The following is a 15,225-nucleotide window of genomic DNA, read 5'->3' on the forward strand; positions in this document are numbered from 1 at the left end:
TCTACTGTTTAGGCACACAGGGGCTCAGCAAATGTAACATGACGCCCGCAGACCATTCCATCAAAGTCAGCATTTCAAAATGTCACTACTTCCCTGCTGAGCCCCAACGTGTGCCCAAACAGTGGTTCCCCCCCACATATGGGGTACCAGCGTACTCAGGACAAACTGGACAACAACTTTTGGGGTCCAATTTATCCTAGTACCCTTGTGAAAATAAAAAATTGCCAACTAAAAAAATTTTTTTTAGGAAAAAAAAAAGATTTTTTTATTTTCACTGCTCTGCATTATAAACTTCTGTGAATCACCTGGGGGTTCAAAGTGCTCACTATGCATCTAGAGAAGTTCCTTAGGGGGTCTAGTTTCCAAAATGGGGTCATTTGTGGGGGAGCTCCAAAGTTTAGGCACACCGGGGCTCTCCAAACACGACATGGTGTCCGCTAACGATTGGAGCTAATTTTCATTTCAAAAAGTCAAATGGCGCTCATTCCCTTCTGCGCCCTGCCGTGCACCCAAACAGTGCCCCCCCCCCCCCCACATATGGGGTACCAGCATACTCAGGACAATCTGGACAACAACTTTTTTGGTTCAATTTCTCCTGTTACCCTTGTGAAAATAAAAAATAGCGTGCTAAAAAATCATTTTTGAGGAAAAAAAATGATTTTTTTATTTTCACTGCTCTATGTTATAAACTTTTGTGAAGCACTTGGGGGTTCAAAGTGCTCACTACACATCTAGATAAGTTCCTTAAGGGGTCTAGTTTCCAAAATGGTGTCACTTGTGGGGGAGCTCCAATGTTTAGGCACACAGGGGATCTCCAAACGCGACATGGTGTCCGATAACGATTGGAGCTAATTTTCCATTCAAAAAGTCAAATGGCGCTCCTTCCCTTCCGGGCCCTGCCGTGCGCCCAAACAGTGGTTTATGACCACATATGAGGTATCTGTGCACTCAGGAGAAATTGCCCAACAAATTTTAGGATCCATTTTATCCTGTTGCCCATGTGAAAATGAAAAAACTGAGGCTAAATGATAATTTTTGTGAAAAAAAGTACTCTTTTTTTTTTTACGGATCAATTTGAGAAGCACCTGGGGGTTCAAAGTGATCACTATGCATCTAGATAAGTTCCTTGGGGGGTCTAGTTTCCAAAATGGGGTCACTTGTGGGGGAGCTCCAGTGTTTAGGCACAGAGCGACTCTCCAAACGCGACATGGCAAGCGTTAAATATTCCAGCATATTTTCCATTCAAAAAGTCAAATGGCACTCCTTCCCTTCTGAGCCCTGCCGTGCGCCCAAACAGTGGTTTTTGACCACATATGAGGTATCGGTGTACTCAGGGGAAATTGCCCAACAAATTTTAGGATCCATTTTATCCTGTTGCCCATGTGAAAATGAAAAAATTGATGCTGAAAGAAAATTTTTGTTGGAAAAATTAAAATGTCCTTTTTTTCCTTCCATGTTGCTTTAGTTCCTGTGAAACACCTAAAGGGTTAATAATCTTCTTGAATGTAGTTTTGAGTAGCTTGAGGGGTGCAGTTTTTAGAGTGGTGTCACTTTTGGGTATTTTCTGCCATATAGACCCCTCAAAGTGACTTCAAATGTGAGGTGGTCCCTAAAAAAAATGGTTTTGTAAATTTTGTTGTAAAAATGAGAAATCACTGGTCAACTTTTAACCCTTATAACTTCCTAACAAAAAAATATTTTGCTTCCAAAATTGTGCTGATGTAAAGTAGACATGTGGGAAATGTTATTTAGTAACTATTTTGTGTCACATAACTCTCTCTAGTTTAACAGAATAAAAATTAAAAATTTGAAAATTGCGAAATTTTCAAAATTTTCGCCAAATTTCTGATTTTTTCACAAATAAACGCAAAAATTATCGATCTAAATTTACCACTAACATGAAGTCAAATATGTCACGAAAAAACAATCTCAGAATCGCTAGGATGCGTTGAAGCGTTCCAGAGTTATTACCTCATAAAGGGACACTGGTCAGAAATGCAAAAAATGGCCAGGTCATTAAGGTCAAAATAGGCTGGGTCATGAAGGGGTTAAAGTTCCACTGGGCCGTGGATAGACATCTTTATAAAGAAACCAAAAACATACTACCGGCAAATACCGATGGCGAATACTCTTATATGAAATCCATTTCTTTTGTGAACTCCGGAGAATCCTTTAATCATTTTGTTCAATCCAACGAAGCGCATCTTTCGGATGTTCGAAGAACGAGGTTTCTCCCAGTGCTGCCACTCTCAACTTTGCTGGATAAATCATGGAGTACGGGATTTGGAGATTCCGCAGTTGTCTCTTTACATCGCCAAATTGGGCTCTGCGCTTGGAGACTTCGATGGAATAATCCGGGAAAAAGGAGACATCGCGGCCATTGTAGGTAATTTTTCCTTTAGTACGTGCTGCTTTCAAAACGGCGTCTCTGTAATGCAGCAGCTTTATCAGTACCGGCCGTGGGGGAGCTCCAGGTGGTAATGGTCTGGTGGGGAGCCTATGTGCTCTCTCCACTGCAAAGAGCGGGGTCAGTCCATCCGATGCAAATAATTCACGCAGCCAGTTCTCGAAAAACTCTGAGGGGTTATTGCTCTGTTTTTTCAGGGACCCCAATAACTCGGACATTATTCCGTCTGAGCCTATTCTCCAAGTCATCTGCTTTAGCTTGCAAAGCTAATATTTGTTGGTCATGTCTGCGGGTGTCTCGTGTTACCTGGGGGAAAGCATCCTCCTTGTCTCCGAGTCTACCCTCCGCTGCCGACACCTGTCACTCACTTTTTGCATATTCTGACGCATAAATGATAGTTCCTCCTTAATCTGTCCCATCTGAGTTCCCAGAGATGTGAGAGAAGAGCCATATTGTGTCACAGCCATAAATACGTCCCTCAATGTAGGTTCTGTGTTGCCAGGAATAACAACTTCACCATCTGGATGAGGTATCTCTTTAAGTACCATGGCTCCCTCTGCTAGTGCTTCTGTGCAAGTGTTCATTTCCATATTATCATCTCTGGAATCTTCTCCACCATCAGCAAGCACCGAGAATCTGCTGCCCCGCGCTGCGGTGACTTCCCCCTTGCCCTCCGATCTCACTGGGGCCTTACTTGGAGTTCTGGCAAAGCCTGCCAAATTCTCTGCTGAGAGCTGCCTGCCTCTCCGACCTGGTGTTTGCAACCTGCATGACGGCGCCATCTTGAATTCCTCTACCAGCTCCCACCGCTGCCTCCTTTTGCTTCTTATTCATGCCCCCAGCCATCTCTGCAGCACCCGGTGATCCCCGCGTGTTCCACACTCTTTGCCCAGACGGTACCGGCGAAAATTCAGCAGTTGTGAGGCCCAGTGGATATAAATACAGGGTGAGTCGTCCGGAGCTCTTACACCTTGCAGCCGCTCACATGTCCAGCCAGGCCATGCCCCTTGTTCGGTAATTTCTGAACAGACTATAGCCCTGTAAATTATCCCCCGATCATGGCTCTCGTCCGGCCATGTCTCAGACATCCCCACCATGTCAGAATTATGTTCCAACAACATTAATTCTAATTCCTCCATCTTGTTGGCGAGGCTACTAGCATTAGTATACATGCACTTTATGTATCTCTCTGTGCCTCTATTCTTTCTGAAATGATTAATTGTTCTAACCCCACCCCCCATGCCACCCCAACCCCCAATTTCATTATTTGTGCCCAGGTCTCTATCTGCACTGTCTTCCCCTCCTATAAAATGATTATCCCCCTGTTACAGAACCCCCCAGTACCCCGAATAGGAGATGCATGTATGATAAGTGTAATGTGAGATGCATGACCTTAATGCAGCAATCGACCGGCTGCCTCCCTGGGCAGAGGTAAACGAGATATCCCACTTCTGACCTCCCCCCACCTTTGTAAATTCCACGGCTATTGTAATGTACGTCTGGCGTCTTAATAGGAGGCTGCTATCTACTGGCCTGACACATATTGATTGTCCTGTCCTCTGTATGTATATATATTCTGAGACTGGTGAGTAAAATGTTGTCACACTGGAAATACGTGGAGAAGCAGTGATCTTTTATATGTTCCCATGTTACAAAGCCTTTCGAGACAGCGTTCTTCATCCAGAAGTGAGGAGTGGACCTCATGAAACACGGGGTGGTAATGTAAGAGGTATTACAGCACAGAAGACCCCGTTACACTCCCCCCCCCCACCCCCCCCCCCCCCCCCCCCGTCCCTAGGTTAAACACTCCTCTAGCCATTTTCTCCCCAGCACAGCTGCTCCCTCCCCATTGAGGTGTAGCCCGTCCCTAGTGTAGATCTTGTAGCCAACTGAGAAGTCGGCCCAGTTCTCCAGGAACCCAAACCCCTCCTTCCTACACCAATTCCTGAGCCACTTATTAACCTCCCTAATCTCCCGTTGCCTCTCTGGCATGGCACGTGTTACAGGCAGTATTTTCGAAAATACCACCTTGGAGGTCCTTGCTTTAAGCTTGCAGCCTAATTCCCTGAAATCATCTTTAAGGACCTTCCACCTACCTCTAACTTTGTCATTTGTGCCAATGTGCACCATGACCGCTGGGTCCTCACCAGCCCCTCCCAGTAATCTGTCAGCCCGATCAGGGATGTGTCGGACTCGAGCGCCAGGTAGGCAGCACACCGATGATCCCTGTCTTTGTGACAGATTGCCCTATCTGTTCCCCTAATAATTGAGTCTCCCACTACCAGAACCTGTCTGGCCTGCCCTGCTCTCCTATTTCCCCCCTTACTGGAGCAGACACTCCTCCGGCTTTCAGAGGACATGCCTTGCTGCAGCAGTGCTACTCCTGCCCTAACACTCCCCTCATCTGCCAACTTATTGGGGTGTCACTAATAGGATTTTTATGGATTAAAACGTGCGCTGCCAGACCATCACTCCTCACAAGTTGTATACTTAATATATTTATTTCCCAACGCGTTTCGAGGTCATAAAACCTCTTCCTCAGGGGATGACATGTACATGTTTGGTACATGTCATCCCCTGAGGAAGAGGTTTTATGACCTCGAAACGCGTTGGGAAATAAATATATTAAGTATACAACTTGTGAGGAGTGATGGTCTGGCAGCGCACGTTTTAATCCATAAAAATCCTATTAGTGAATCTGAAGATTTATGGCCACAGCGTGGTCATTTGGATGTGCAGCAAGCTGACCGCGTTCTTTATGCCTGTTACTCTCCTATATACGGTGAGTATAAACTATTGTTTGATATCTTGGTTTTCTCAGATAAGACCCTATTGCGCTTTCTTTCCTTGCAGTTTCAATTAACTTATTGGGGTGTGCCAGATCAGGACTAGCCCCCCTGGTGCTCTTCCCTCTACCCCACCTTCTGTCACCCAGCTAGCTGCTTCATTGTCCTGCAGCTCCGACCTAGCATCCCCCCCTCATCTATCCCATTGAGCGTCTGATCAGTGAGCAGAAGACTCCTTTCCATATTGTCTATGGATCTCAGTGTTGCCAGCTGCACATTAGATCCAGTATCTGGGCTTCCAAATGCACAACATGCTCACATCCCGCACAGCAGTATGCACCCTCCACCGGCTGTTCAAGGATCTCATACATGCGGCAAGACGTGCACTGGATGACATTGGCAATAGTGGAGCACATCCTAATGGGGATTGCACCAGACAATAAGATAAGCAAAAATAAATAAAAAGTATTAATAAAATACAAACAGCAATTCAGAAATTCTTCCTTTGTCAACTCCCTGATTCCAAAGTCACTAAGTCACAAGTCACACACTTACCATCATTCACACTTAAGCTCTGGTCACATTCAGCTCACTTACACTCACTAAAGCAGAAGATTTAAAGAGATTTTTTTTTTTCACTATAGTGAATGGATCCATCGGGGGTTTCATCTTTCACGTCACTCGGGAGATTTAGATGGAAACCCTGTAAAGTGCTCAGCGTAGAGCGCCGGATAAATGTGATCCCAAATACATAACCCAAACGTTATGTAAAATGTTCTGAATAGAAGCTTCAACTCAATCCACAAAAAAGCAAGTCCCCACTCAGATCTGTCATCTGTTAACAGAAATATAGGGGGCTTCCTTGTTACTGGCAGCACAAAGCCGAACGTCTGTGGAGAAATTCCAATCTACACGAAGATTTCATCCATTATAAGTTTATGCTTAGAACATACAACACTGCCCTTCACCTCTCCAAACAAACCTATTTCAACACCCTCATCACCTCACTGTCCAATAACCCGAAACGTCTCTTTGACACTTTTCATTCTCTACTCAACCCAAGAGTACAGCCCCCAACCACGGAGCTCCGAGCTGACGATCTGGCCAATTACTTGAAAGGAAAGATTTACCAGATCCGACAGATAATTATCTCCCAGTCACCTCATACCATGCACTGTCCTCCCTCCCCCACTGTATCTAGCTCACTCTCTGATTTTGAACCAGTAACAGAAGAAGAAATAAGCAGGCTCCTTGCATCTTCTCGCCCAACCACTTGCACGAGTGACCCATTTCCGTCACATCTCCTCCAGTCCCTTTCCCCTGCTGTCACCCCTCACCTAACTAAAATATTTAACCTCTCTCTCCTGGTATCTTTCCCTCCTCATTTAAGCATGCCATCATACATCCGCTACTTAAAAAACCATCCCTCAACCAAAACTGTGCCGCTAACTATAGACCTGTCTCTAATCTTCCCTTCATCTCTAAACTCCTGGAATGCCTGGTCCACTCCCGTCTTATCCGCTATCTCTTTGATAACTCTCTTCTCGACCCTCTCCAATCTGGTTTCCGCTCTATACACTCCACTGAAACTGCCCTCACTAAAGTCTCTAATGATCTACTAACAGCTAAATCTAATGGTCATTACTCCATGCTAATTCTCTTGGATCTCTCTGCAGCATTCGACACTGTGGATCATCAGCTCCTCCTCACTATGCTCCGTTCCATTGGCCTCAAGGACACCGTTCTCTCATAGTTCTCCTCCTATCTCTCTGACTGCTCCTTTACTGTATCTTTTGCTGGTTCCTCCTCCTCTCACCTTCCCCTTACTGTTGGGGTTCCTCAAGGATCGGTTCTAGGCCCCCTCCTCTTCTCCTTGTACACTGCCCCTATTGGTCAATCAGTAGATTTGGTTTGCAGTACCATCTCTATGCTGATGACACCCAATGATACGCTTCTTCTCCTGACATCACGCCAGCCTTTCTAGAAAACACTGGCGATTGTCTAAACACTGTGTCTAATATCATGTCCTCACTATATCTGAAACTGAACCTGTCAAAGACTGAACTCCTGGTGTTTCCTCCCACTACTAATGTACCTATACCCGACATTGCCATTTCTGTGTGTGGTTCCACTACTACTCCCCAGCAACATGCTCTCTGTCTTGGGGTCATACTTGTCTCCGAGCTTTCCTTTGCCCCCCACATTCGATCACTGGCTCGCTCTTGTCATCTGCACCTCAAAAACATTTCTAGAATTCGACCTTTTCTTACTTTTGACTCTGCAAAAGCTCTTACTGTTTCTCTTATTCATTCTCGTCTCAACTATTGTAACTCTCTTCTAATCGGTCTCCCTCTTACCAAACTCTCCCCCCTCCAATCTGTCTTGAATGCTGCAACCAGGATCATATTCCTCACCAATCGTTACACCGATGCCTCTACCTTATGCCAGTCCTTACACTGGCTACCCATCCACTCCAGAATTCAGTATAAACTTATTGCCCTCACCCACAAAGCACTCCATGGCTCAGCACCACCCTACATCTCCTCCTCGTCTCAGCCTACCACCCTACCCGCGCCCTCCGTTCTGCTGATGGCCTGAGGTTAGCATCCTCAATTATCAGAACCTCCCACTCCCGTCTCCAAGACTTTACACGTGCCGCGCCAATTCTTTGGAATGCACTTCCCAGGTCAATACGATTAGTCCCCAATCCCCACAATTTTAAGCGTGCCCTGAAAACGCATTTATTCAGACTGGCCTATCGCCTCAACACATTAACCTAATCTACCCCTGTATGGCACAGCCAAAAGTTTTACCATAACCAGGTTCCCCGCATCATGTTCCCACATGCTTTATGCCTCCATTAGCCCTCTGTGTCTGTACTGTTACACACTTAACATTATGGCTGGTCCATACAATCAGGGCAACTGTTACCACCCACCTTTCGTGTCTCCCTCTTTCCTCATAGACTGTAAGCTTGCGAGCAGGGCCCTCACTCCTCTTGGTATCTGTTATGATCTGTGTGATTATTGTTATGCTGTAATGTCTATTGTCTGTACAAGTCCCCTCCGAAATGTAAAGTGCTGCGGAATGTGTCGGCGCTATAGAAATAAAATTTATTATTATTAAAGGCTCTAGAAAAGCTAAATGGCTCCTCGCCCCCCCCAAAAGAAATTCAGCAAATTCTCCGCTCCCAAAAATGATGAGAGCCCGCCTAACTTACGGGTGCATGCCTCCAGAAGCATGACCCTGGCATAGTGTACTGGTCACTACAACGGCAGTGTGCAGTTTTGACTCAGCAACACCCATTGCAGCTTGTTTCTGGAAATCACCCATGGAGTCAAATTTGTCACTACATCTGTAGATAAATTCCCAAAGGGTTATAATTTCCATAATGGGGTCACTTGAGGGCGGATTCAGCTTTTCTAACAATTATGGACTCTCTATATGGAGTACGCAAACTGTTCTAGGAAAATCTGCGCTTCAGGAGGCAAAAAGCGCTCCGTCCCTCCCGAATTTCACTGTATGGCTAAGTAGCACTGTACAGCCACATATGGGGTATTGCCACGTTCAGTAGAAATTGGGGGACAAATTCTGGTGCCATTTTTATCCATTTCCCAGTATGAAAATGTAAAACTTGGGGCTAACACACAATCTTAGTGGTAAAAATGTAAATTATTTTTTATTCACTGCCCAATGGTATAAAGGTTTGTGAGCCACCTGTGGTGTCAATATAATCACTGCACCCCTAGATCAATTCATTTAGAGGTTTGATTGTAAAATAGACTCACTTATGGGGGTTCTGCTGTTCTGGCACCTCAGGGGCTCTGACAGTGTGACTTGGCACCCTCAGACCATTCCAGCAAAATCTGCCCTGTAATATGGCGCTACTTCCCTTCTGAGCTTTGCACTGTGCCTCAAAAGTACCGTATATACTCGTGTATAAGCTGAGTTTTTCAGCCCCTTTTTTGGGCTGAAAAAGACCCTTTCGGCTTACACACGAGTCATACACCTGAAAGCTGGCGAGGGAGGGGGAGCAGGAGACATGATACTCATCCTCCCGGCTGTATATCCGGCTCTGCTACATCATCTCAGTTCCGGCTGTCTGCATTTCCCTTCCTGTCTTCTTCCCGTAGGGGTGGAGCCGCATATTCATTACTTTAATGAGCGGTACCATGTGACCGCACAGGAAGAACACAGGAAGGGAGATGCAGACAGCCGGGACTGAGATGTAGCAGAGCCGGATATGCAGACACTGGGAGGGTGAGTAGAACTGGGGGAGGGTGAGCCAGCCATGCCATATTCACCTCTCAGTCTCCCGGGTCCTGCAGAGAGCCGGCAACGCTGAGGAGCAGCAGCAGCTGATGAGAGGTGAGTATGTCATTTTTTTTTTTTATAGCAGCAGCACCAGCAGCATTATATGGACATATATATTAACATGGAGCATATTGTGGGCCACCAATAACCTTTGTGCAGCATTATATGGACATATATATTAACATGGAGCATCTTATGGGCCACCAATAACCTTTGTGCAGCATTATATGGGGCGTATTTTAATATGGAGCATCTTATGGGGCCACCAGTTTACTTTTATTAGTATCTATTTTTATTTTTGAAATTTACCAGTAGCTGCTTCATTTCCCACCCTAAGCTTATACACGAGTCAATAAGTTTTCCCAGTATTTTGTGGCAAAATTAGGGGGGTCGGCTTATACACAGGTCGGCTTATACACGAGTATATACGGTAGCTTTTGACCACATATGGGGTATTGGTGAACTCCGGAACAATTGCACAACAAACTTTGAGGTTCATTTTCTCTATATGACCTTGTGAAAATACAAAATTTGTAGCTAAAGATGATTTTTGTGGGAAAAGCTTGATTTTTTTTAAATTTTATTTTCACGGCTTAACGTTATATACTTTAGTGAAGCACCTGGGGGTTAAAAGTGCTCAATACACATCTAGATAAGGTTCCAAAGGGGTCTAGTTTCTAAAATGGTGTCTTTTGAGGGGGGTTTCCACTGTTTGGGCACATCAGTGGCTTTTAAAACGCGACATGGCGTCCGCTAATTTTTCCATCAAATTTTGAATTCAAAAAGTCAAATGGTGTTCCTTCCCTTCCATGCGCCCAAACAGTAGTATTTCCCCACATATGGGGTATTGGCATACTCAGGAGAAAATGCACAATAAATTGTGTGCAGCAATTTCTTCTGTTACCCTTATGAAAATGCAAAATATGGAGCTAAAAAAGATTTATTTGGGAAAAATGTGATTATTTTTTTTTTTGTTTTTTATTTTTAATTTCCACCACTCTACGCTATAAACTTCTGTGAGGTACCTGTGGGTTCAAGGTGCTCAATACACATCTAGATAAGCTAAGGGGTCTAGTTTCCAAAATGGTATCACTTGTTGGGGGTTTCCACCATTTAGGCACATCAGGGGCTCTCCAAACTCGACATGGCATCCACTAATTATTCCAGCAAATTTTACATTCATAAAGTGAAATGGCGCTCCTTCCCTTCCAAGCCCTGCCGTGTGCCCAAACAGTAGTATTCTCCCACAAATGGGATATCGGCATGCCCTGGAGAAATTTTATGACAAAATGTGTTTTCCATTTTCTCCTGTTACCCTTGCGAAAGTAAAAAAAAAAAAATTAGGTCTATAGGAAATTTTTTGTGAAAGAAAAGTAAATGTTTACTTTTTCCTTCTACATTCCAAAAATTCCTGTGAGACACCTGAAAGGTTAATAAACTTCTTGAATGTGGTTTTGAACACCTTGAGGGGTGCAGTTTTTACAATGGTGTCACTTTTGGGTATTTTCTGTTATATTGATCCCCCAAACTCATTTCAAATGTGTAGTGGTCCCTAAAAAAAATGGTTTTGCAAATTTTGTGGTAAAAATGAGAAATCGCTGGTCAACTTTTAACCCTCATATCTTCCTAACATCAAAAAAATTATGTTTCAAAAATTGTGCTGAAGTAGACATGTGGGAAATGTTATTTATTTACTATTTTGTGTTATATGATTGTTAAGGGCATAAAAATTAAAAGTTTGAAAATTGCGAAATTTTCAAAATTTTTGCCAAATTTCTGTTTTTTTTTTCACAAATAAGCACGTCATGTCAGAGAAATGTTACCACTATTGTAAAGTACAATTTGTCATGAGAAAACATTCTCCAAATCACCAGGATCCGTTGACGCGTTCCTGAGTTATTACCTCATAAAGTGACACTGGTCAGAATTGAAAAAATGGCCTGGTCAGAAAAGTGAAAACAGGCTTCTGGGTGAAGGGGTTAACATTACCTAAACCAATTTTTTGATCAATCATGGACTCAGTGACTGCTCTGGCAGGGCAACTTCAGCAGCTCAGCCTAGAGACGGCAGACCTATGCACTATTGTTTTGCAGCAACCAAACACTTCTGGTTTAGGGATCATACCTCCCAGGCAACCCCTGGTGGAACCCAAATCACCTTGTCTGACAGGTTCTCTGGGAGGAATGACAAGTTTGTTGTTTTCAGGGAGGCTTGTAAGCTTTACTTCACATTACCTCCTTACTCCTCAGGAACCGAAGAGCAAGGGTGGGGACCGCAATTTCTCTCTCTTTCATGGTGACCCCCAGGCCTGCTCATTTCCTCACTCGTCGGACTCTATCGCTTTGGACGGTTGAGGAATTCTTTCTGGCCCTTGATCATATAGACTACAACCTTGACCGTGTCTCCCTGGCAGAGTCTACGCTACGTCGTCTTCAGCTGGGAGACGGGCCAGAGAAGTATATTGCGCCTAGTTTCAGAGATGGTCCACAGATAGTAAGTGGAATGACCCTGCGCTCCGGCCAGTTCAGTCACAGGATATCTGTGACGGTAAAGGATGCATTTTATCTGTGTGAGACTCCAGCTTCCGTTGAGGTGGCCATGTGTCTCGCTATCCGTGGGGTCTGGAGTCAACTGAGGAACCGTGCAGTTGAGTGGGGTGGCCTATTCTATTGGTCCAAGTGTAGTTTGGTGTAAAGGAAGAGTGTCTTTTTTTTCTGTGGTCAATTCGTGTGCATGTGTCCTTCCTTATCACACCGTAAGTAGCCGCTGAGAAATTATGGATCCCGGGTTGCGTGGAGGTTGGCAACCCAGGTGTATATCTTGCCTCTGTGGATAGGTCATCATTTTTTTAATCGTCTGAGATCCATCTGGGCAAAAATATGGTGATTATTTCAGCCTTTCTGGACAGTGGGGCGGGATTTCATTTGATCAATGCTAGGTTCGTCCAGGGCCTCATACCCCATAAACTGTCTAGACCAATACCCATAATCGTCATTGACTTGGGTCAGGGGTGTTTTACTCAGGTCATTTGTGTGTTACATTTTCAGGTCTCATGCTCTCAGAAGGTATGGACTTAAGGGAGTTTTACACATAGCGATATCGCTATAACGGCACTGGTTTTGTGACGCAGCAGCAATATCGCTATGTGTGATACTTTCCTCCGACCGGCTCCCCGCTGGTTATCGCTGACCGCGTGAGAACGTCCGGCTCCATTTCTGGTCGTCAGCTTCCTACTGTGACGACGAGCGACGCGTGGAGGCGGGCGGGAGGACGTCAGGATCGCTGTGTGTGAAAGGTGAGTATCGCCGCTGCGTCGCTGTGAGATCTTCCTGTGTGGCAGCTCACTAGGGATCATTTAGCGATGAACCAGCGATCCTGACCGGGTCGGATCGCTGGTCGGATCGCTGGTGCATCGCTAAATGTAAAAGGGCCTTTACAGTGCGTGCGGAAAGTATTCAGACCCCTTTTTAAATTTTTCATTCTTTGTTTCATTACAGCCATTTGGTAAATTCTAAAAAGTTCATTTTTTCCCATTAACTCTACACCCCATCTTGTCTGAAAAAAAAAAAATGTAGAAATTTTTGCAACTTTATTAAAAAAGAAAAACTAAATATCACATTTTCATAAGTATTCAAACCCTTTGCTCAGACACTCATATGTCAGTCACAGGCTGTCAATTTCCTTGTGATCCTCCCTGAGTTGGTTCTACTCCTTCATTGGAGTCCAGCTGTGTTTAATTAAACTGACAGGACTTGAGTTGTAAAGGCGCACACTTGTCTCTGATGCAGCAGTAAAAAAGGCAAATGCAATTCTAGGATGTATTAACAGAAGCATACAGTCTAGATCACGTGAAGTCATTATTTCCCTCTACTCCTCTTTGGTCAGACCTCATCTGGAATATTGTGTCCAGTTTTGGGCGCCACATTTTAAAAAAGACATCAACAAACTGGAGCAAGTTCAGAAAAGAGCGACCAGAATGGTGACCGGTCTGCAAACCCTGTCTTATGAGGAAAGGTTGCAGGATTTGGGAATGTTTAGTTTGCAAAAGAGAAGACTGAGAGGAGACTTAATAGATGTCTACAGATATCTAAAGGGCTGTCACATTGTAGAAGGATCAACTTTATTCTCATTTGCACAAGGAAAGACTAGAAGCAATGGGATGAAACTGAATGGGAGGAGACACAGATTAGATATTAGAAAAAACTTTTTGACAGTTAGAGTGATCAATGAGTGGAACAGGCTGCCACGAGAAGTGGTGAGTTCTCCTTCAATGGAAGTCTTCAAACAGAGGCTGGACAGACATCTGACTGGGATGATTTAGCGAATCCTGCTTTGAGCAGGGGGTTGAACCAGATGGCCCAGGAGGTCCCTTCCAACTCTACGATTCTATGATTCTATGATTCTATAATGCAAATATATTGACGACCCTGCCCATAAGCACTCTCAATCTGCAATAAGGTGGTGGTGACACAAAGTACAGGTGCTCCTCTACAATGATGGCCCAGCCATCCTGAGGAAATAGGGGTTAGATGAAGGCTGGGTGACCTAGTCGCTGGAAGTAGAGAATGGACTACATATATATATATATATATCATGTTGCGTTCCCGTGCGGTCGGCGGACACATCAAAACGCTGCATGTGGACGCATCCACAAACAACGCATGTCCCAGTGTACCCAATGTTAATGATAGGTACACAGGACAACGCAGGATGCATGCGGCAGTAGGCGGAGCTTAAGGGAGGACGTAAGCAGCCATCCGCAGACAAGCAATACGCAAGTGTGAACTTAGCCTTAATCAAAGGTCGCTTGCGGCTCGTAACTAGAGGGTAGCGGGTAAACAGAAATGAGTGTTAAGCATAAGCCAAGGTAGTCCACGAACCACAGGAGAGGGCAGACCATCTAGCACATACAATGGGTGCGGAAAGTATTCACACCCCTTTACATTTCTCACTCTTTGTTTCTTTGCAGCCATTTGGTAAATTCAAAAAAGTTCATTTTTTTCTCATTAATGTACACTCTGCACCCCATCTTGACTGAAAAAAACAGAAATGTAGAAATTTTTGCAAATTTACTGGCTAATCCTTTATTATTGCTTTTGACATCTCTTGCAAGCCTCAATTCATTTTCAGCTTTAGCTAATCTGATTTGTGCCCTGCAGCTTCTGCAGACAGCATTATATTCTTCTTTAGATATGCCTCCCTCTTTCCATTTTATAAACATTTTTTTCTTCCTTTTTAGCATGTGCTTAAGTTCTGTGTTCATCCATCCTGGTTTCCTTAAATGCTTCCTATTCTTCCCTCTTTTCGGAATTGTTAACAACTGTGCTTTGAGAATTTCATTTTTCAAGATTTCCCATCCTTCCTGGACATTTTTGTCTTTAAGGATATCCAGCCATTGGATTCCTCCAATTCTCTTTCTGAATCCCTTAAAATCTGCCTTTCTGAAATCTAACCTTGACGTCTGAGTCTTCACAGGTCTTCCGCCTCTAGTTATCCAAAATTCTAAAATAGCATGGTCGCTACCTCCTAGGGTCCCAGCCACTTTTACCTCCTCAACCATTTCCTCCCTGTTTATAAGTATTAGATCCAAGGTAGCAGTTCCCCTTGTTTTCTCCCTTACCTTTTGGAAGATAAAGTTGTCAGCAAGAGAGGATAAGAATTTCCTTGACCTGTTAGTTTTGCCTGAGAGAGATTCCCAACAAATGTCTGGATAGTTGA

At 44.3% G+C, this 15,225-nt stretch overlaps 1 protein-coding gene across 7 annotated transcripts in view; it reads left to right on the top strand.

The window, feature by feature from the left end:
- The window catches only part of LOC141065421 (uncharacterized), a 212,419-nt gene that overhangs the window by 58,263 nt on the left and 138,931 nt on the right, over nucleotides 1-15,225 (top strand). For 2 of the 7 annotated variants that reach the window (XM_073557907.1, XM_073557910.1), the window contains exon 2: nucleotides 9,327-9,453. The exons of the other annotated variants lie outside the window; for them this stretch is intronic. The gene's annotated coding sequence lies outside the window, so the exon portion shown is untranslated. The remainder of the gene's footprint in view (nucleotides 1-9,326; nucleotides 9,454-15,225) is intronic. 7 annotated transcript variants of the gene reach the window in all.

This window comes from Dendrobates tinctorius, unplaced genomic scaffold (assembly GCF_039654945.1).
Source record: "Dendrobates tinctorius isolate UK_male_01 unplaced genomic scaffold, ASM3965494v1 ptg000251l, whole genome shotgun sequence".
NCBI lineage: Eukaryota > Metazoa > Chordata > Amphibia > Anura > Dendrobatidae > Dendrobates > Dendrobates tinctorius.